This window comes from Eptatretus burgeri, chromosome 4 (assembly GCF_056783735.1).
Source record: "Eptatretus burgeri isolate ZD-2024b chromosome 4, Ebu_testis_v1, whole genome shotgun sequence".
In the NCBI taxonomy this organism is placed as follows: Eukaryota; Metazoa; Chordata; class Myxini; order Myxiniformes; family Myxinidae; genus Eptatretus; species Eptatretus burgeri.
Genome location: NC_140964.1, coordinates 53,583,209 through 53,605,735, shown reverse-complemented (window position 1 = coordinate 53,605,735; position 22,527 = coordinate 53,583,209). Strand labels below are relative to the sequence as shown.

The following is a 22,527-nucleotide window of genomic DNA, read 5'->3' as shown; positions in this document are numbered from 1 at the left end:
ATAAATAAACATAAAATAAATAATTTCTCAATCAATTGTCGAAGAGCATTCCAAATCTGGAACTTTGAAAATTAAGCAATTAATCAATTAATTTATCAATAAATCAAAATATCCTGTATAGTCAAATCACTTGGTCACTGTCATGTCCAAATATCAGCTTCCTAGCTCAAAATATGCCTTAGATATGCCTTAGATTGCAGCTAAATCTTGTGTCCTAAACCCATCACTATCTCTACCCACCTTACCCAGTCGCACCCAACTGTCCCTGGACTCTGTATCCTTTTCTCCTGACAAGGTGGAGAGCTTGCTTTCAAACCTCGAGTCAGATTCTGCAACCGGTCCAGACAGCATCAGCCCACGTGTCCTCAAAGCCTGCTCTTCTGCTCTTGCTCACCCTCTCTCTGTTCTATTCACCCTCTCATTTGCCCAAGGTCATCTGCCATCTGCTTGGAAATCTGGAAACATCACTGCCCTGCATAAAAAAGGTGCAAAAACAGATCCCTGTAACTACAGACCAATCAGCCTTCTCCCAATCATCAGCAAGGTTATGGAATCCATCATCGCTTCAGACATGAAATCCTTCCTCTTCTCCAATGGCTTGATTTCCAATCATCAATTTGGTTTCAGACCAGGTCACTCTACCCTGGATATGCTGCTACTGCTCTCCCATCAATGGATGGAGGTCCTCAATGCCAGACAGGAAATCCGAGCCGTATCCCTGGACATATCACGTGCTTTTGACACAGTCTGGCACCCTGCCCTACTCACAAAACTCTCTTCCCATGGTATTCAAGGCCATCTCCACTCATGGCTCGCAGACTTCCTCTCCTGTCGCAGTCAACGTGTGGCCCTAAATGGAGTTCTTTCATCCCCTCTTCCTGTGCAGGCTGGAGTTCCTCAAGGTAGCGTTCTGGGCCCTGTTCTTTTTCTGGTTTTCATCAATGATCTCTCGGACTCTCTGGAAAATCCTCTATTTCTCTTTGCCGACGACTCCACCCTCTGCTGTACCATCTGTCATCCCTCAGACCGGCAAGCAGCAGCTTCTTCCCTCACTGCAGATCTGGATAAAATCACAAACTGGTCCAACACGTGGAACATGTCTTTCAATCCAGACAAATCTCACACTCTCACTATGTCTCTTCGAAAGGACCGTTTACAAAACCCCCCCATCTACTTTCTCAACAATCCTCTGGAAGAAGTCTTTTCTTTCAAGATTCTGGGTTTCACTATCTGCCATGACCTTTCCTGGGAAAGTCACATTTCCAACCTCGCCTCAAAAGCCAGTCGCCGACTGGGAATCCTCCGTCGTGCTAAGTCCTTCCTCGGCCCTCTTGAGCTCCTGACCACTTACAAAGCTTTTGTCCGTAGCCTGATGGAGTACTGCTCTCCCCTCTGGGCTGGTGCTCCTGCCTCCCACCTTTCTCGGCTTCACGCTGTCGAAACCAGGGCATTTAAGATCATCGGCATCTCCCGCAATGAAGCTGAGTCTTTGGGCCTCTCACTCAATCACCGCAGGTTGGTCGGTGGTCTTTCTGTCTTCTACCGACTCCTCTCCAGCCTTGCCCCCCTGCTCTCTCTGCGATTTGTCCCCACCACATTTCCACAGGGCGCTCAAGGTCCGCCAACAACCCCCTTCTGGTAAAACTACCAAAATCACGAATCACTGCTCATCTTCACTCTTTCATTCCTCTTTTTTCCCGCCTTTGGAATAAACTTCCTCACTCTATTCTTTCTCATTCTTCCCTCCAGGCTTTCAAAACAGCTGTTCACCACCACCTCTTATCTTCCCCCATCCAAATCCTCGATCTTTTCTACCCCCGATAATCCACCCAAGCCCACTTCCTTCAATTCTCCTGCTTTCCTTCCTGAAAGTCCCTGTAATGTCCATCTTCTCCTCGCCATGTTCCCCGTCCCATCCCCATCCCTCTCCCTTCCACAGTTCACCTGTGTCTGTTCCCCAATGTTTTGTCCCTTCCACTCCCGCCCCTCTTGTCTCATACCTCCTTGCTGTGAGTTGTGTGTTAGCTCTCATACGAGCCTCGACCAAGGTATACAAAAAAAAAAAAAAAAAAAAAAAGATATTGCCCAGATGAGAAATAAAATAAAGAAGTCGATGATAATTAAGTAATTAATCAATCAATTGATTAATTTAAAAAAAGACTTTGTAGCCGAATCACTTGGTCACTGTCATGTCTGAATATCAGCTTCCAAGCTTAAATGGTGCCCGAGATATTGCCCAGATGAGAAATAAGTAATTAATAAATCAATAATTAAGTAATGAATAGCTTGATGAATCAAAAAATAAAAAAAAACATTTTGCCCAAAACATGTCTTCATTTTGTACCCAAATTTCAGCTTCCTACTTCAAAGGATGGCTGAGATATCACCCAGACAAACAAACAAGAAAATGAAAGAAAAAATAAAAACACTCAGTGACAACTTAGCGAAACAGAACAAAGTAGAATGGCACTTGGTAAAGCGCATACCTCTGCCAGGTAGAACAGTTCACGTTTTGTATCCCACTGATGGGCTGGATGCTAACCAAAATCCAATCGGCTTGTTGTTGTCACCTATTCAACTCATCCACCTTGCTTTGTCATAACTCGTCCACAACTTTATGAGATTTTCATGATATATTTAGTTTTTGGCCCAATCATTTTAGAAATCAGGCCTGTGTTGACCCTTTTACCTTAAAATTAATGGGTAGTTGAATTCAGCGACCTGACATGAAAATGCTCTTCAAATTTCAAGTCAATCAGATGAAAGTTGAGGATTTTAGAAAATTTGGCTCAAATTGGCCTATTTTGACCAATGGCGACCACAAAAATAATAGGTGGTTGAACCTTTTGTTCCTCATGGATAGGCGGTTATACTATCTGGAGATATCTGGAGATATCAGTGACCTGATATATAAATCCTTTTCAAATTTCAGCTAATCAGATGAAGATTGAGGATTTTAGAAACTATTTTAAAATTTGACCAACTTTGGGTTGACCTTATGACCTATGTTGACATTTTGACTGAAGCTAACCTCAAAAGTAACAGGTAGTTCAATTCAATGCCCTGATATGCAAATGCTGTTCAAATTTCAAGTCAATCGGATGAAATTTTCGGATTATAGAAAATTTGGCTCAAATTAGCCTATTTGACTAAATTGGCCTATTCTACACACAACATTTTCGGTTGACCGAATTTTTAAAAAAACAGCAACAAAAAAACTTCAATGCCGGAACATTGCAGGGTCGGTGACATTAATCTCTGAAAATTTCAGAACGGTCAGTTGAGCGGTTTGGGCTGGAGGCGAGCGGACAAACACACAAACACACACGATCAACATACTTGTCCAAAAAAAGAATATTTTTTCTTCTAAGTAACAAGAAAGAAAACAAGAAAACAAACGGAGTAAAAACCGAGTACTCCCTTCCTTCGACGCCCGGCGATGCCGACATGCATCACCTTGATATGGAATAGGGAAGGAGCGGCATACAATATAGATCATGGTGAAGAAGAACGCATGGAGTACTTCTGACAGAGGAATAAAGAAAGTGACACATTTTAAAATGTTTTCAAAGGAAGAACGAAGAAGTGTTGAAATTCAATGAAGACTCAGTTTGGAGATATTGAGAAAAGGGAGAAAAGAAGAATTGAGAACAGGAAGTACAAGCAGAAGGATTTTCAAGCAGAATAATATCAGTGTGGAGTTAAAAACAAAACCAAAAATTGAAATGAGGGGGGGGGGGGGTTGGTGGCATGGGAGATACGATAATGAGGAGACAGAAAGTATAATATTTGGGAAGAAAGAAGCAAAACGAGGAATACGGCATCAAAAAGGGCCCAGAATTTCCATGGCGGCTATCCGAGGAGTAGGCCTTGAACAAAACTAAAACAAATTCAACAAAACCAGCACAAGGTACGATGTGACACGGAAAATTGGACAGAAACACAAACGGCAACACACGGACAAAGATATAATATGAAAACCATGATGAATCCGCTTCGAGAAACTTGGCTTTAACGAGGTGGAAGCGGCAGCTGGAGATTCGACCAACATATGGAACCATCCCCAAATGTTGTTGCTCGTTTTTGTTATTCCTCATTTCCTCCTTGTGCATGTCCACCCACCTCCCATACATACCCTTTGGTAGTTTGTAAACATGGTCCCCCTTATCGATTTACTCCTCCGTGATCCGAGATATTTTGATTGAAAAAAATTATATATGTATATATATATAAAAACATACATATATACATACACATACATCAGTGAATACGAGATGTATGAAAAATATATGAGGTGCAAGTGCTTTTACTGTCTCCTGCAATTTTTTTGTTGAACAAAACTTTTGGGGTGGCCATTGCACATAACCTGGGGTGCCAAGTAAATATGATTAATTAAATCCACCAATCACACCATGAAACTCAGACAACTGTACAACCCTTGGTGATAGGAATGAAACCTGCGATGCACAGTTTGGGATCATGCGATGCCCCGTTAATACATATCTTTGGGAGGCAAATGACTTTTGTCACACCACCCCAGGTCGCTTGACAATTGTGCAAACATCGGTTTGACATTTGATTCTATCCAAACAACAGTTAAGTATGGTGGATTTTCAGCGTTGGATTTATTCCAATAGCGAATACAATTGTGAGCAGTGGGAGAGGGGGAGCACCAGCTGCAAAAATAATAACGTCTGATGACTATACCATAGGGCTGCTGCTGGCCATTGGATTTGAATGGACCCATGATTGTTGGATGCGCTTTCCACGGTCTCAGTTAAAACTAATTTTAAAACAATACAGATGGCCCTTTGGTTATTGATCTGCACAACACGAATATTGATTGCATTGCTTCAACTTATACCCTGTGAAGGGCATTGTGTTTGGATGTGATGTCACTTACCTGTACTGGGGACGTTTATGAGAGTCAGTCATCAGTAAAGTGAACACTATATGCTTATAATCATGATTCTGTATTTCTACACCATCTAGTTTGATTGCATTGCCAACGACGAGGTAAATGGATGAGGTCATTAGCACACGTTACATTAATAAGGGATGAACCCCAAGTTTACCAAAAAAAAATTTTATTCTGAAATTTCATCATTGTTCTTCCTTCTCTTACAGTCCTACCCATCCTTCCCCCCAAACCCCTTCTTGTCTCTCCCTGCCTTTCCTTGGTTGGATGACCTTTGGACACAACCAATGTTGTGAACCCCCCCTCTGTTCTGAGATTGAAGGGTCAAAACCTTGATGATTGAAGGTTCCCAGTTGATGATCCCAAATCGCCATTGAATAAGGCAGTCATTAAGTTGAAGTAATTCTTCAGATCTGTATCTATCTATCTATACTAAAAGAGTTTTATGACAAGGACTTGTTTCGTATGCAGCCTGTGGCTGCTGGCTGCATCACTTCTCTGGAAGCGCAGCTTTGCCACTTATGCAGTGCCCCGTTACCAGCAAGCTGATACTCATTTTGTCGACTTTGGATGGATGACAGGTGAGTCAACCCACCTGGTGTTATTTCAACAACATGACGGGTGCTCGAACTCAAAACACTAAGACCTTAAGCCAGCCACCTTAACCGTAAAGCCAACATCAGGCTTACGGCAAGGACTACACTGGGTGGTTTGTCGTTGCCTTCTCAGCAGTATTTGGGGCAGGCTTTTGGAACTTGGTCACGGTGCCAACAACAATCACCGACTAATTGTGAACGTAACATCCACCACCAACCGCATTGCTGGCAAACGGATGCCCGGCTTGACTGCCCATCCGACAGAGAGCACACTCATTGATGTGACACCCTCCTGTGAAACACCAGGGTGACAGTTTATAGTCAGGTTCGGAATGGAACCCAGCAAAATAAGCTCAAAGGCATCTATTGAGATATCCATCCAGCCTTTAAATACTACATCCTGCAATCCGGTCCTACATGAAACCCTGGTGTACGTATTGCGATGCACTATAAATATCCCTTGGGCAACTTGGAGTGGGCACTAAAATGCTACCCATGAAAAGGCATCACTGACCAAAATGGCCCAACTCAAACATGGGGGAGGGGGTTTCTTTTACTTATAATGAACAGATTACACATTCCATCTGTTCTGCAATCCATGAAATTAACAAAAATGACAATTGAATGTGAACAATACAAAGTGTTGGCAAACACTGAATTATGAATGAATGTTATTCACTCTTTGACCTCTTTCAGGGCAAGAGAGTAAAGAAAAATAAGAATAGTAGTGTCTACAAAACGAGTGATGTCTGGTTACAGATGGCCGGATATCATGTCTCTTTTCAGCACGACTTGGCATACAAAATGCCTCGATGACAGCAAAGAGATCAACGAGTTTATTAGAACATGGATAATGCTGTCATAAACTTACTGTGCTTGGTCAACATCGTAACCCTCCACCCTCGACTCCTTCCCAAAGGCTCCCACGCCCGCTTCCCTCAGCCTCCATAACCTCATGCGTCCTGGATGTCAAAGTTCAATATCAAATATCAGGCTGACCTTCAAGTGCCACTCAACTGGGGAGAGGGGGGAGGGGGGGTCAGAAGTGACACTTCCACCTCTAAGCAGGTTTCAGCGTTGAAATTTCAGACAGAGGCACGCAGACACTGCAGTGCAAGCAATTTTCATTCAATATTCCTCAATTGTTCTCTTAGTCAGCCATGATCAACTTTCTATAAATTATGGTGGGGTAATATACAATAGGCCGCATCAAAACTTAGCCAACCCCCCCTACCTCCATCCTCCTTGGTCATTTTGTTCAGTATACCGAGCAGTTTTCATTGGAACTTGCCCACTACACCGTCTGCCGGAAAGCTCTTTGGTTCGGATGTTTAGGATATTGAAGAAATATAACAAGGACCGAGGAAATGCATTCGGGGATATGTCAGCCAGTGCTTGTGAAGCGACCAAGTGAGAAGATCTATCTTTCTTGAACGTTTCAACTTTATGAGCCCTCATTATAAAGGAGGGCACACATGAGAGCCCACTTTACACAAACCGAGTAATTGAAGTGATTATTCACTGAACGTATGTCTTGTAGAGAGCAAGCTTAATTGGAGCTAATGCAATCTGCCAGCATTTCAATACAAATAAGGAAGAAAAAAAAGAAACAACATGTTTTGAACGATTTCGATGCACATTAATTATAAATCTGGAACACATTAATTTAGATCCACACAATTATATAATTGCTTCGGCTGCATCCTCTGTCACCTTTGTTAGTTGAAGGTTAAAATTGGTTGATATCCGTTTCATGTTGGAGATTTTTGAAACTCTCTTTCAGCTCAATCTGTGATTCTGTATTTTATTTTTTCAATCTGTATTTATCGATTTTTGCAAATGTCTGATTGTTCTTGCTCGTAATAGAAGAAGCATTGGTGAAGGAAGCTACCTGCGCTGCACCAACCACAACCTCAACCACACCTAATATCCCCATACCATTGTATCCCCAACGTATCCAGGTTGGTACCACTGATTGAATTCCAATTTAAACCTACATCTACTCCTTCTGCTACCATTACCTTTCCAGGGTTGATTCTTTCAGTAATTTATACCTTACCGTCAAAGGCCACAGTCAGTATTAAAATGGTTTTGCTGGTGTTGCTACATCCATTGCAAGATTATTTTAGTTGATCAAAATGGAATCCATCCAATTAGTTGTTCCATTTGGACTTGCCCGTGTCCATTTTCACGTTTCCTTTCTGAAAGGTGTTAATGTGTAATCTCCAGGGCCATAGGCTAGTTTGAAGAAATAAATAAATTTAAAAAAGGGGGGGGGGTGGGGGGAAGTGAAACTCAAATTATTCAGCTGGAAAAAATTATCGTTCATACAAAAACCTTTGTGTATTTCTAGTTCAGTGATATTTTATAATGGTTCCATTACAAAGCGTTTGAAGTCTGTATGTGTATGCCTACTGGACCGTACGGTTTGATGAGAGGGTGCAGTTCAATCTGTATTTGGGTGAATACGATGATGATGATGATGATGATGATGATGATGATGATGATGATGATGATGATGATGATGATGGTGCGTGGTGATTGTGATGGTGATTGTGCGTGGTGATGGTGATGGTGCATGGTGATGCATAGTGATGATGATGATGATGGGGCATGATGATGGTGCGTAATGATAATGATGATAGTGCGTGATGATGATGATGATGGTGCGTGATAATGGTGCATGGTGCATGGTGCGTGATGATGATGATGGTGCGTGATGATGGTGATGGTGCATGGTGATGGTGATGGTGCGTGGTGATGGTGATGGTGATGGTGCGTGGTGATGGTGATGGTGCATGGTGATGGTGATGGTGCATGGTGATGATGATGATGATGGTGCGTGATAATGGTGCATGGTGCATGGTGCGTGATGATGATGATGATGGTGCGTGATGATGGTGATGGTGCATGGTGATGGTGATGGTGCGTGGTGATGGTGATGGTGCATGGTGATGGTGATGGTGATGGTGCATGGTGATGGTGATGGTGCATGGTGATGATGATGGTGATGGTGCGTGGTGATGGTGATGGTGCGTGGTGATGGTGCATGGTGAGGTGATGATGCATGGTGATGATGATGACATAATCAAAACAGGGTTTACCTTTGACACCACATTTATTGTATGCCACCGTCAGATGATGCTGGGAACTCATCCTTGTGGACCTCGGGTTTGTTTTACAAATGTTGGCCTTCAGATACAGCTTCATCTTCATCGTCTGCAAAAAATTAAAAGTTAAAAATAAATTCGCATTGCACATTATATACCTGTCTTACAAGTTAAACCAATATTTATCCTGTACTTATTCTCTGATACGGTATACTTCTCCTGATATGGATGCGGTGAAAGTGTACAAGTGTGAACGGCCTTATGTTCTGCCACACAACGTGACGAGGGATTTGATATTAAACGAGATCGTCACTCTTTGACGTCGTGATGTCACCATATATGCCTCTGTCCACATTATTACATCATTATTATACTTGTCCCAAATTTTGATTTAAATCCCTGAACCCAGACTTAAAATGTCAAATAATTCTGGCTGCGGACCATGCGTCCGATCAAGCTGAAATGTCAAACATATATTCCACACGTCTACGACAGTGTGACCACTCCTTGGCTTTTTTCACAAGATCTTGGCTATTCGTTGTTCACCTTGGGGTCTTGGTTTTCTATAGGTTTTCTTGGCGTATAGGTTTTTTATTGTCATCGCTTTTCCGAAACCTTGTGAACTCTTGGCTTTTTTTTTCATTGGCTCACCTTGGCATTTATGAAAATGAAGAGTGGTCACACTGATCTTCAAGATCACAATTGACGTTTCATGTTGATTGATGAAGCGGTTTAAGAGAAAGTAAAGAATTTCGTACAAACCAATATGGCTGCCAGACCATGTCACCTGTTAATTATTCGTGGACACCCTTGGTATCCCCAAAGCTTGCGGAACATGCAAGTGAAGTTTCCCCTCGACTTGTCAAGCTCTTCTGCAGAAGAAGATTTTAAAACGTTTATTCTTCAAAAAAAAAAAAAAATCATCGCTGCCAATCCATGTTGGTGGGAGTGTGAGCTTCCTTCCCCTCATTCATGGCTCCCCCACTCCTAACCTGTTTCTCCTCCTCTCCTCCCTCCTTTTCTGCAGCCCCCAAACATCCCCCCCCCTCATCCTACTGGTCTAATCTACGAGTGTGTTTTATATCAAGTTCATTCATCTTCCTCTTCTGTTTTCTATTGTGTAATGAAAAATATATCATAGCTTGTTCATTTTTTTTTCCCACTCATCCATCCTTATTTTTTTGCACCAGAGCATACTGTTGGATACAGTCTTTAGAAATGCATCCACTTGTCCATAAACAGTCCTGTATTTCTTCCACCACTTCAACCTTTAATGAGTGGTCAGAGGGACATTTTGCAATCTTCACTGGTTTTCAAATGACATTTCTTCCTTAAATTAACAACGAATTGTGCGCACTTCAGTCAGATCTTCTCTTCCACTCAGCAAGATTTCCAGCCAACTTTGCTTTCATTGGGAATTCCAACTTCTCATACTGTCTATTTTTACCATTGTGTGGAATGTGAAACAATTTAACCGCAATTTGATTTCCCCTTTACATCTCACTTCCCTCAGTCCAATCATATCCAATTTATTTAGGGTAAGTTCCTCTTCCAGGGTTGTTGACTAATATTCTCCAAAAGGCTGCACTGAGTGGAACCCAGAGATTCTTAGTACCCTCTGCTCTCTCTTCTCCTGATGACTCACAAAGTCAGTAATTTGAGGGGTTATTTTGCTTACATGGTCAAAGCTCGTGGAAGAGCGAAGACACAGAACAGATCAGGACACAACATAACAAAGAGAACAACAGGAGAAAGGGTAAAAGTCGCCAGCAGGGCGGACGGATAAAAGTAGACGGAGACAGACAAACAAGGGATTCAGGTAACGATAAGGGGTAGGGGAGAACGCATGACTGGAGATGGTGGTGAACAGCTGTTTTAAAGACCTGGGGGGAATAATGAGAATGAAAGGTGGTAAACACAGCCGTGAAAAAAAAACAACAATAATAAATTGGAGGTGAGCGGTAGTTCTGGATTTAGGCACTTTCACGAAGAGGGCTTGCAGATGGACCACATGCATCCAGCAGATACGGGGGATGGGGGTAACGAAGCTCAGAGAAGGCAGAGTGTGCAAGATCAGAAATGAAGCAGGAGTCGGTGTTACAGCCTGCAGCAGACCAAGCCAACATATAATCAACCCGCTTATATTTAGGGATTGTAACCACCAGGAATATATACATAATGAAGAAAATAAGGAAAAAAGAAAGTGGAAAAACACCTGATTAGGTCAGCACAAGGGTGAAGGAGTAGGCAGCCAGGTCGCTGGAGGGAGCTGTTCGTGGAAAAGGCAGTGGCGACCAGATGAAACCCTTTTGGAATCCAGCCAGTGCCAAGAGGGGATCTGCAGTCTGATGGTCCTAAAAAATGTCCGAAGAGGAGAAACACAGACGTGTATCCTCCGGTACCAAATTCAAGGCAATATCAGGGATCCAAACTGGAGGAGCTGCAGCAAGAGTTCCAGCAATATCAGGGATCCGAACTGGAGGAGCTGCAGCAAGAGTTTGGCAATATCAGTGATCCGAACTGGGGGAGCTGCAGCAAGAATTTGAGCAATATCAGGGATCCGAACTGGAGGAGCTGCAGCAAGAGTTTGAGCAATATCACGGATTCAAACTGGAGGAGCTGCAGCAAGAGTTTGGCAATATCAGGGATCCGAACTGGGGGAGCTGCAGCAAGAGTTCGCGCAATATCAGGGATCCGAACTGGGGGAGCTACTGCAAGAGTTTGAGCAATATCAGGGATCCTAACTGGAGGAGCTGCAGCAAGAGTTTGAGCAATATCAGGGATCCGAACTGGAGGAGATGCAGCAAGAGTTTGGCAATATCAGGGATCCAAACTGGAGGAGCTGCAGCAAGAGTTTGAGCAATATCAGGGATCCGAACTGGAGGAGCTGCAGCAAGAGTTTGAGCAATATGAGGGATTCAAACTGGAGGAGCTGCAGCAAGAGTTTGGCAATATCAGGGATCCGAACTGGAGGAGCTGCAGCAAGAGTTTGAGCAATATCAGGGATCCGAACTGGAGGAGCTGCAGCAAGAGTTTGAGCAATATCAGGGATCCAAACTGGAGGAGCTGCAGCAAGAGCTTGGCAATATCAGGGATCCGAACTGGGGGAGCTGCAGCAAGAATTTGAGCAATATCAGGGATCCTAACTGGGGGAGCTACAGCAGGCGTTTGAGCAATATCAGGGATTCGAACTGGAGGAGCTACAGCAAGAGTTTGAGCAATATCAGGGATCCTAACTGGGGGAGCTACAGCAAGAGTTTGAGCAATATCAGGGATCCTAACTGGGGGAGCTACAGCAAGAGTTTGAGCAATATCAGGGATCCTAACTGGGGGAGCTACAGCAGGCGTTTGAGCAATATCAGGGATTCGAACTGGAGGAGCTACCACAAGAGTTTGAGTAATATCAGGGATCCAAACTGGGGGAGCTACCACAAGAGTTTGAGTAATATCAGGGATCCAAACTGGGGGAGCTACAGCAAGAGTTTGGCAATATCAGGGATCCGAACTGGGGGAGCTGCAGCAAGAGTTTGAGCAATATCAGGGATTCGAACTGGAGGAACTGTAGCAAGAGTTCGAGCAAGCACAGCATTCAATGCTGCACACCCCGATGGCAGGTGCCCAAGCAGGCCCCGACGGCAGGCGCCGGGCAGACCCCGACGGCAGGCGCCCGGGCAGACCCCGACGGCAGGCACCCAGGCAGACCCCGATGGCAGGCGCCCGGGCAGACCCCGACGGCAGGCGCCCGGGCTGGCTCCAACGGCAGGCACAAACGACAGGCACCAACGGCAGGCACCCAGGCAGGCCAAAATGGCAGGCACCCGGGCAGGCCCCAACGGCAGGCACCCGGGCAGGCCCCAACGGCAGGCACCCGGGCAGGCTCCAACGGCAGGCACCCAGGCAGGCCCCAACGGCAGGCACCCGGGCAGGCCCCAACGGCAGGCACCCGGGCAGGCCCCAATGGCAGGCACCCATGCAGGTCCCAACAGCAAGCACCCGGGCAGGCCGCAAAAGCAGGCACCCAGGCAAGCCCCGACAACAGGCATCCGGGCAGGCCACAAAAACAGGCACCCAGGCAAGCCCCGACAGCAGGCCCGGACAGCCTGCCCCCACAGCAAGCCCCCACAGCAAGCCCCAGCAGCAAACTCCTGCACCAACGGCAGGCACCCGGGCAGGCCCCAACGGCAGGCCCCCGGGCAGGCCCCAACTGCAGGCACCCGGGCAGGCTGCAAAAGCAGGCACCCAGGCAAGCCCCGACAGCAGGCACCCGGGCAGGCCGCAAAAGCAGGCACCCAGGCAAGCCTCAACAGTCGGCCCCAACATCATCCGCAAGATTGAGATACTGCAATTCGGGGTTCGACCAAACACAACCCTCTGATAACGACAATGCAGATGGAAACTCCAACCTGAAAAGTCACTCAGCAATGAGCCCTCCTCAAAATGGCACCCTCTCCTCCTTTGTATCAACTCCCTGGTTACCTCCCTGCTCTTCTTCTTCTTCTTCTTTTTCAATTTTAATAGTGCTTCCAGAGCCAGAGGGCTCTATACACGCCACACACCTGAACATGATAAAAATAGTTTATTAGCCCATCGAGTGTAAGGAAATTTAAATGGATTTCCCACACTCCTTCAGGAATTTTAGTACCAGCTTACAGAGTTGAGGGTGCTTCTGGTTCATCAGCCTCAACACTCCCAGTAGATCCAACAACTTGATCCCCATTACTCCTACATTCTGCACAAGACACCACCTGGGACCCTCATAAAGAGGGCAATTTAGGAACTAGTGATTCAGGTCTTCAGGTTCCTGCACGTCTCACAAAACCCCGTAGGGTGGCTCCCAATTTTATACAGGTATGAATTTAGGCAGCAGTGCCCGAGTCTTAGCCGACCTTGAGCTACCTGGTCTCTATGGGAAAGCATGGGAAGTTTGACTAGTGGTACCATATCCGGATGCACCATATGACAGAATCTTCCCTTCATGCTGGAGACCCACTAAAATTGCCATTTTTTCTCAATCTGGCACTTGGCCAGACTAATAATTTCTGAAGGTCCCAGGGGGATTTGGGTGACATTTTCCAGTTTAAGGGAATGCTTAACAGCGAGATCACAGGCTTCATTTCCACCAATGAGCAGGGATCCAGCATTGGTCGACCACCAGACCCTCCACATCGCAATATTAACCAAATGCCAAACTTCAAGCACCAAGTCATTCCTACAGCCATCCTGTAAGGATTCCAATGCCTTGAATGCAGAAAGTGAATCAGAGAGGATAACCACACTGAGAGGATTAAACTCAATTATCCATTCTAGAGCCAGAACTATGGCAAATAGTTTGGTCGAGAAGACCGAGAGATGATTCGTTAGGCGAAACGCCCTGACCACCCTAAAATCGGGGATGCATATTGCGGCAGCTTTCCTTCCAGGAGAAGGTTATTTGAAGCCATCTGTATACACATGTAACGATTGACTCCAATTTGAATTGATAAACTCAATAGCCTGATTGCATGTGACCGCAGGATTAACCGTGTCCGATTTTCCCCAGAGATTCCCCATGCATTTCCCATTCCCCATGCGTGCAGCATTCCCCAGAGATCCACGTGGAGGTGAGGGGATTCAAGAGTTCAGAGGGCCCAAATATAACTTTTATGGTGGGGGTTGACCGGAAGGTAATCCAACGCCATTTCCTTAGCAGTTGTTTTACATGCAAGGGCGAAAGGTGGGGAAGTGGAGTTCCCGTCAAGCTTTAGATAGTCCCAACAGTTTGCAAATAGGGCTGAACCAGGATGGTTATCCCCAGATGAGGTGGCTCTAGCCTAATATTTCATTTTCACAAATTCCCAGCAGAGAGACAAGGGCATCTCGCCCGCTTCCACCAGAAGGGCAGAAACTGGAGTGCTGGTAAAAGCACCTAAACACACGCGGATGGCTTTAGATTGGACAATCTCCAGTTATTTTTCGATTGCTCGTGAACATATCCCCAAGGACCAGGCCATCATGATCCAGATGAGAACGAATAATAGCTTTATATTACAGGAGAAGACTATCACGATGTGCTCCCCACTCAGTACCAGAAAGACAACATGATAAATTGATGCCTTTAGCACATTTACCAGTCAGTTAACATGGGAAGTCCAGGTTAATCCCTTATCAAAGATGACTTCAAAGAATGATACTTCAGAAGATGGTTTGAGGGAAGTGCCATAAACTATCACTATGTCCTCAATCCTTCTCTTGCAGGAAATATGATGAACTTGGACTTGTTGCCTGATAACTTAAATCCTCAGTTGATGGTCCATTGTTCCACAAGACGGATATCATTCTGGAGTTTGTTTGTTTTTTTTACCAGAAAGGACTAAACTCTTACAACGGATCCACATGGAAATGTCATCAGCGAACAGAAATAACTTGCTGTGGAGCTTGGAATGAGAAGTTACATCATTAATCATAATATTAAAGAGAGTTGAGCTTGGGCTGCTACCCTGGGGGATGCCCTTATCTGCATGAAAAATGGAGGAGAGGTGATGATCGACCCTCACCTGGAAGGATCTATTAGATAAAAAGTCCCTAATCCACTCAAACATTCTTCCATTAATTCCAAGGTTGATTATCTTATTTAGGAGGCCCTCTTTCCAAACTGAATCATATGCCTTATGGATATCAAGGAACACTCCCAGGAAAGACTCATGATTATTTAGGGACTGCCTAGCCTCATTTCTCAGTGCTGTAATGTGGTCCATAACAGACCGTCCCTTTCTGAACCCGCTCTGGAATTTATACAGGAGGGTGTTCTTTTCTAGGAAGAAAACCAAGCGATTGTTCACCATCTTCTCCATTAATTTGCAGACAACTGAAATAAGAGAAATCGGACGATATGAAGATGGGGCTGTACTATCTTTCCCATCTTTAAAGATAGGGATTGCAATTGAGTGTTTCCAATCACAGGGAAATTTCCCTAAAGCCCAAACTTTATTGAAGAGTCTAAGGATCACACCCAACACCCTATTGTCTACGTGCTTGAACATGAGAAATAATAACCGATCTGATCCTGGGGCACTATTCCGAGCCTTCTGGATTGCCTGTTTAAGCTCCTGAAGAGTGAAGTCGAGATTAAGTGAATAATTTAGAGGCTGAACTGCGTTGGTGGTCACCAGGAATTGATTTGCTAATTGGGGAGTACGAGCTTCCAACTCATCATACTTTATGATACCAGCCCCGCTTCCAGAAAAGAATTGGCCCAGGAACAAAAGGTTTTCTTCTGGAAAATAATAGCCGGAATAGACTTCCATCCAGATTTAACACCCTGCATAATTTTTACTTTTTTCCATATGCTTTTAAGTGGGGCATCCAGATTAATCGAAGAACAGAATAATTTCCAAGAGGCAGTCTTTGCTTGCTTAATAGTCCTTTGAGCATACGTACTTTTCCTTTTATATGCCACGACATCTTCCAACCTAAGGGTTCTCCTAAATCTTTTAAGAGCTGCCCTTCTTTGCTGGATTTCTTGTTTGCAACCCTCATCCCACCAAGGGACTTTAATTTTCTTACCCACTGGGCTTCTGTAAATTGGGATTGTATCCCCAGCTATGTTATTCATAATTAGGACAATATTCCTATTGAGGCTGTCAATATCACGATCGCCAATTCATTTCTTCACGTCATTGGAACATCGACGTGAGAAAAGACCCCAGTCCACCTTGGAAAAGTTCCAAGAAGCCAGTCCTTGTGTGTCTTCGGGATCTCTTTCTAATTTAAAATTTATGATCACTGGAAAGTGATGACTTCCAAGGTTGTCATCATGGACCTTCCAATGACATCTTGCTGCTTCAATTGACGAAATGAGAGTAAGATTCAGAAGAGACATCTTCCCTGTGGACCGATTGATACATGTCCCCGTTCTGTCATTTAATACCACCATATCAAATTCATCAATCAAACCCTCGATACATTCACCATTTCTATCCATGATTTTAGAGCCCCAAAGAATGTTATGACTGTTGAAATTCCCACATACAAGGACAACCCCATCCCCCCTTATAAAACCCTCATGGAGCCTCTTGTGCACCAATGGTTGGCAGGGATTGTAGAAATTTATAATGGAGACCATTCCCCTTCAGCCGTGGATGTTGATAAGGTTACATTCCAAATCTGCAATGTCTTCCATTACCGAGAAGGGAATACCAAATTTGACAAGAATCCCACAGCCACCCCCATTCCCACTTGCTCTATCCCAACGTATAAGGGTATATACCCCGGAATATAGAATTGATTACATTTCTTGAGCCATGTTTCTTGTAAACATATTATATCCGGTTATTTACCAAATCGGAGATAAAAAAAAAAAACATTTTCATTCAGATCCGCGAGTCACGAGACTTTTAGCGTTCCATTGAATTAATAGCATTAATCCATTGAGTCCTGGGACTGTTTAGCATCAGAACTGGTTTCTCTCTCATTTTTATCACCTGTCTTGCTAAATATCTTGTTAATATCCTTGGAGGAAATGCCCTTCCAACCCAAATGTTTACAGGCTGCAGAAGAGATTATGTTAATCTTCTCCGACCTCCTTTTCACAAGAGCTGTACAATTGACCACCTCAGTAATGAAATCAATAAACCCCATCCTGGAAATGTTCAAAACCACCATGCCACTTGTATCCACGGTTTGGCATTCCTGATGTATGGACTCGGTCTGACAACCAACCAAACTTGTCTGTATTTTGATCGGGGCTGAAGTTTTAGTGATCAAATTGACTTCCTTCATTGGCAAAATAATTTTGGGGACCTTGAGGACGCCTTTGCATAAGATAACTTCCTGGTAGTTTTCACTTGTTGTATCTTGGCCGCTCTTTGGAATTCCAAACAACCTCTGTAGGATCCACTATGGTCACCACCACAATTGGCAGAACACATTTTAACACTCCTACAGCTATCATATTCATTTTCTCCATTACACTTGCTGCAGTGTTGTTTACCCCTGACAGGATTCCTCCCTGCCCGACAGCCAATCGGGGGGGGGGGGGGGGAGGGAGAGAAGAGAAGAGGAAGAGGAAAAGAATGTTCACAGACCGTAACACCTCCCCCCTCCCCCCCTTAAAGAAGAAAACTTTACCCCAAGCAATATAACCTACAGGGAAGTATATCAGTACCTTCCTCTGATGCTGCCCTGTGGACTGTTGATGCATACACCCAACAATAATGCATGGACGTGGGCCCCAATTTCTGCCGAAATCGTGATGGGAAAGATGCAATGTCATCAAGCCAACATTCGGAAAAAACAAGGCAATAAAATTGTCAATGCAGGTTTTTGTATGTAAATTCAGTTCGCTTGAAGTGAACAGTTTTTCGAGCAGGGATTGACTTTAACCTAAATGTGTGCAATAATAATAATGATAAAAATAATAAATGTTGGGGGGGGGGTATGCATTAATATTGAAATGTTTTTGATTTTAGGAAACTCTGTGATGCAGCCTTCTATCAAGTGTCTCTGAATGGTGAAACCATTGAAAGGCCCTGTCTGGTTTATTCACCATCGACTGGCTGTGTCATCTGTTTTGTGTGCAAGTTGTTTTCTCCAAACAGAACAACTAAACCAGCCGGTAGAGGATTCGATTGGTGGGATCACAATGGCAGACTTGGTGACCATGAACGATCCACTGAGCACCGACATGCTCTCACAATATATACAACATGTCCATCAAGGACTCAAACTCCAGACAAACACATAGCAGAACATATCACAGAACAAAATTACTGGATGGAACACGGAAGTGTTAAATCGTGTTGGCTCAGCAATACCATTTGTGACTACACGAGGTCTGGCACTGAAAGGGACTAGTGAAGCCTTTGGCAGTTTAAATGACAGCAACTGCCTTGGTTGGTTAGAGTTCTTAGCGGAGTATGACTCTTTCCTCGCCAACCGCATTGACAAATATGGGAATGCTGGTCCATGGCATGACATCGTATCTATCATCGACAATCTGTGAAGAGTTCATCAAACTCATGGTGGACAATGAAATCAAACTCATGTTTAAGGTTACCAATGAAATCTGAAATGACGAACGAAACATCAATGTAAAGGACTGCAGAGGTCAAACATATGACAATGCCAAGAACATGTCTGGCACTTATGCTGCTGTGCAAGCTCGGGTAATTTCAGTCAAGAGGAAGCAGTATGTACATTCCATGCACAAGCCACTAACTTTAAGGCCCGGTCACACCTTGACGTTTTAGCCAGCGATGGCAACGTATTAAAATGTATCTAAAACGCTGGCTTACGTTGAACTTTTGATGTTTTTTTTTTTAAAGATTCGGACGTATTCATAGCGACTTGGTCTTATGTATAACGCATTGGTAACGGACACAGAACGTTTCGTTGTGTTATAGATAACTTATACCAACGAATGCTGAACCTGTTGTCGGCCTACACAACCGATGCCCAACAATAGTCTAACTTAGGCATAGCGCGTTGCACGCATCGCCGACGATGTCGTGACGTAGCCTATTAAAAGGCTGACGCACAACGATTCGAATCATAACTGCCGTAGAAATGGAAGTGACAACATCGCGGTCACACCTTGGCGATCTTGCCAGCGTATGCCGACCTAAGAAAAATGTGTCTAAAACGTTGGGGCACGTCAAATACGGTATGAGTAAGTTTGGTATACGTGAATAGAACGCTAAAGTACGTTATCATACGTCGTAGTAAGTAGAGTACGTCAAGAAATTTTAAACATGTTCAAAATTTTACGACGTACTCGGCGTATGACACACGTTCCGCATGCGATGGGGATAAGTTTTACACACGATATGTGGACGCTTACACACATCCACAAACGCTACTTATAAGCTACTCATAAGTCGAAACACGTCGCGGTAATGTCTTTTTTACGCGAAACTTATTTCTAACTTATGTTTGACGTGCTTTGAACCAATTCTGTACGTAGTCCCAACACACATCGACGTATGTAGACGTATTCCAATGACGTCTTCCGGTCGACAAAAAAAATAAATGAACGTGTTTCTAGCTTACAACTGCCATATAAAGACGTGCTCCGAGCGGTTTTGGGAATTGGTATATAAAAATGCTGCTCATAAAAGGGGAACCCAACAGTGTTTTCGAGTCCTTTTTGAGTCGATGTCCATGTCAGCAGTAACAGTATCAGTATCAGTATCAGTATTAGTATTAGTAGTAGTAGTAGTTTGTTCATGTTGGCAGTAGTAGGTGAGTGTGAGGGGGAGGGAGTGGGTTATGATGGATCGTCCTTGCGTCCGCGTGTCCACGGGTAGGAGACATCTTTTCACCATTGTTCGAAGTTCTTCGCGGCTATTTTTTATGGGGCTTTTTCAACAATGAGCTATAGCTTGTTTTTACCATTTAGGTCTATTCATAACGGGTTGGACAAATGCACAATGAACTAATAATGTGCATAGAGCGCTTTGATTACTGAAAGATACGATATACCAACGAATAATTATCGTGAAGCCGGCGTTCACAAACTATGACCAACGATAGCCTAACTTATCCATATCGTGCGGCAGTTTATCTTTGCCGGTGACGTAGGGTTTGCTATTCATAGGCTGCCACTCAACGATTTAAATGGCTGCATCTCCACTATTGAAAGTAGACGCTTGCGCTCAACAATTGGATTTTTTTTTTTTTACACTCAACGACTTTTAAACGGTACCACTCAGCTATTTTCATTGTTTACAATGAACGATTTAAATTGCTGTCACTCGCCTTTGTTTTTTTGACGCTGGGGTTTGGAAATTTGAAGCGTTTCTTCTGAACGTGTTAAAACGCTCAAACTCGACTATTTTAAATAGACGCTGCCGATGGACAATTGGAATCATAGCCAAGCTAGACATCGAAGTGTGAACATCCTCGTCATGCCGAAGAAAAGTTTGAAGAATGCTGCAAATAAGTGTCCTGGCCGTGGCCGTGGACGCTGACGCAAGGACGATCCATTATACCGACGTCTTTCAGCCTATGAGTAACTTAAAAGTAACGTCTGTCGACGTGTGGCAACGATCGCGTAACGTGCCAACAACACGTTAATCATAGGTTAGAAATAAGTTTCGGGTACGCTAAACATTACCTCGGTGTGTCTCAACTTATGATTAACTTACAAGTAGCATGTGTTGACGTCTGTCAACGATCGTAGACCGTGCATACAACTTGTGGCCAGCGTAGCGGAACGTGTGAGTCATACGCCGGCATACGTTGTGAAATTTCAAGCATGAAAAAAATTTGAGGACAACCAAAAAGTACAACGTTTAAAGCCAACGTACAACGACGTATGGCAGTGTTTTTCAGCGTGCTCTCAATGTTATCAAAACTTACCCATAGCATATTCAACGTGTGCCAGCGTTTTAGAAAAAAAATTCAAAAATCGGCATACGTTGGCTAAAACGTCAACGTGTGACCGGGCCTTTACTTATGTTGTGTTGCTGTTGCAGAGTCCTGCACAGATGCAATTACAGTTTTTGAATTCGTCCAAAAATTGTACGTGTTTTTGTTAGGATCAACGTATCGTTGTGGCTTCTTGTGAGATTTGCAGAATGAGAAGACATCTGAGGACAGTTAGAGAAAACTTCTCCCGAAGCATCTCAGTGACACAAGGTGGTCAACTCCAGTGGATGCACTTCACAGTTTACCGTGGAATTACAAAAGTTACAAATCTGTGCTTAAGGCTCTTGGTGCAGACACCCCGCAGAAGAGTGACATCCGAGCAGAAGAAAACTCAAAAGTTCAAACCATGGATCAGTTAAAGACTACATGCATGACAACATTTTGGAATGGTATCCTTACAAGGACCTCTGCAGTCTGAACTAATGGACTTAAGCACAGCTGTGACACTTCTAAAGTCACTATCCGAGTTTGTGGCAGCACAACAGAACAACTTTGCGTAATACCTGGAATCAGCGATGTGTAAGTTCTACAACCAACTTTGTAGCGCTGTATGTCTGGTAACTTGTACATGTTGCTGCGTTCGAGCCTGAGGAGTAACTGCTGAAATCTATCTCTCTGGGGTCTTCCTGATATCTTTGTTCCTCTCACATTTCTTTCTAATTATTTGTTTTTTTTTGGCAGTTTCTTCTTTTTCATCCATTTTACTCTCTATTCCTCTCATTCCTTATTTATCTCTCTAAGGAGAAGTGAATTCTTGCATAAATTTTTCTGTAAGGCTCACTTGGCTGCGCCTGGATCGATTTGAGGGTAGTGGAGTAGCGGCTGAAATCGAATCCTATCCAGGCTCCTCCTGGTGACTTCAAGTTTGCTCTTTACTTCTTCGGGCTCCTTCTTGGTCTTCCATTTAATTTCAGTTAAAGCGGCAGCGCCATCCAAAGCATATGGCTGACGACAGTGAAGAACCTGCTGTTGCGCTGACTGGTGGAGAGACGTTCAAGATTGAATCATTCTACAATCTACATCATAGTTGACTCACTCATCAGCCATCTTCATAGAAGAATCCATGCATATTCAGAAATAAACAACAGATTTTGTGTTTTTTGTAACCAGTGACCTTGACAGTTCTGCTGTTAAAGACTCAGAAATTTAATTGAATTCTATTCAGATGGCCTCGATGACGAGATCTTTGAAGAATGGGTACAGTGGTACTCACTTGGAAAGCAGCTTGCCTCTGAGCCATCATCACAAGTTCTGCCTACGGCACTGCAATTGCTCACCATAATGACCATGCATAATTTGCAAACAGCATTTCCAAATGTCTCTATTGCACCACGGATATATTGGGCACTAAACTGCAGTGATGACAAGTCTTTTTCACATTTAAAAAGGATAAAAAAGGCTTTACGTGTTACAATGGTTCAGGCAAGATTTAACAGTCTTACTCTGTGAAGCATTGCATGATTGAATCTGAGATGGTAAAGTATGTGGACTTCTCCAG

The 22,527-nt window shown here is 43.9% G+C and overlaps 1 long non-coding RNA gene across 1 annotated transcript; it reads left to right on the top strand.

Annotated features, from left to right (window-relative positions):
• Window positions 1-5,316: 5,316 nt before the first annotated feature.
• On the top strand, window positions 5,317-8,939 carry LOC147028073 (uncharacterized). Its single transcript, XR_015057403.1, has 3 exons — window positions 5,317-5,499; window positions 7,381-7,475; window positions 8,653-8,939. It is a non-coding gene; the product is annotated as an uncharacterized LOC147028073 (long non-coding RNA).
• The last annotated feature ends 13,588 nt before the right edge of the window (window positions 8,940-22,527 follow it).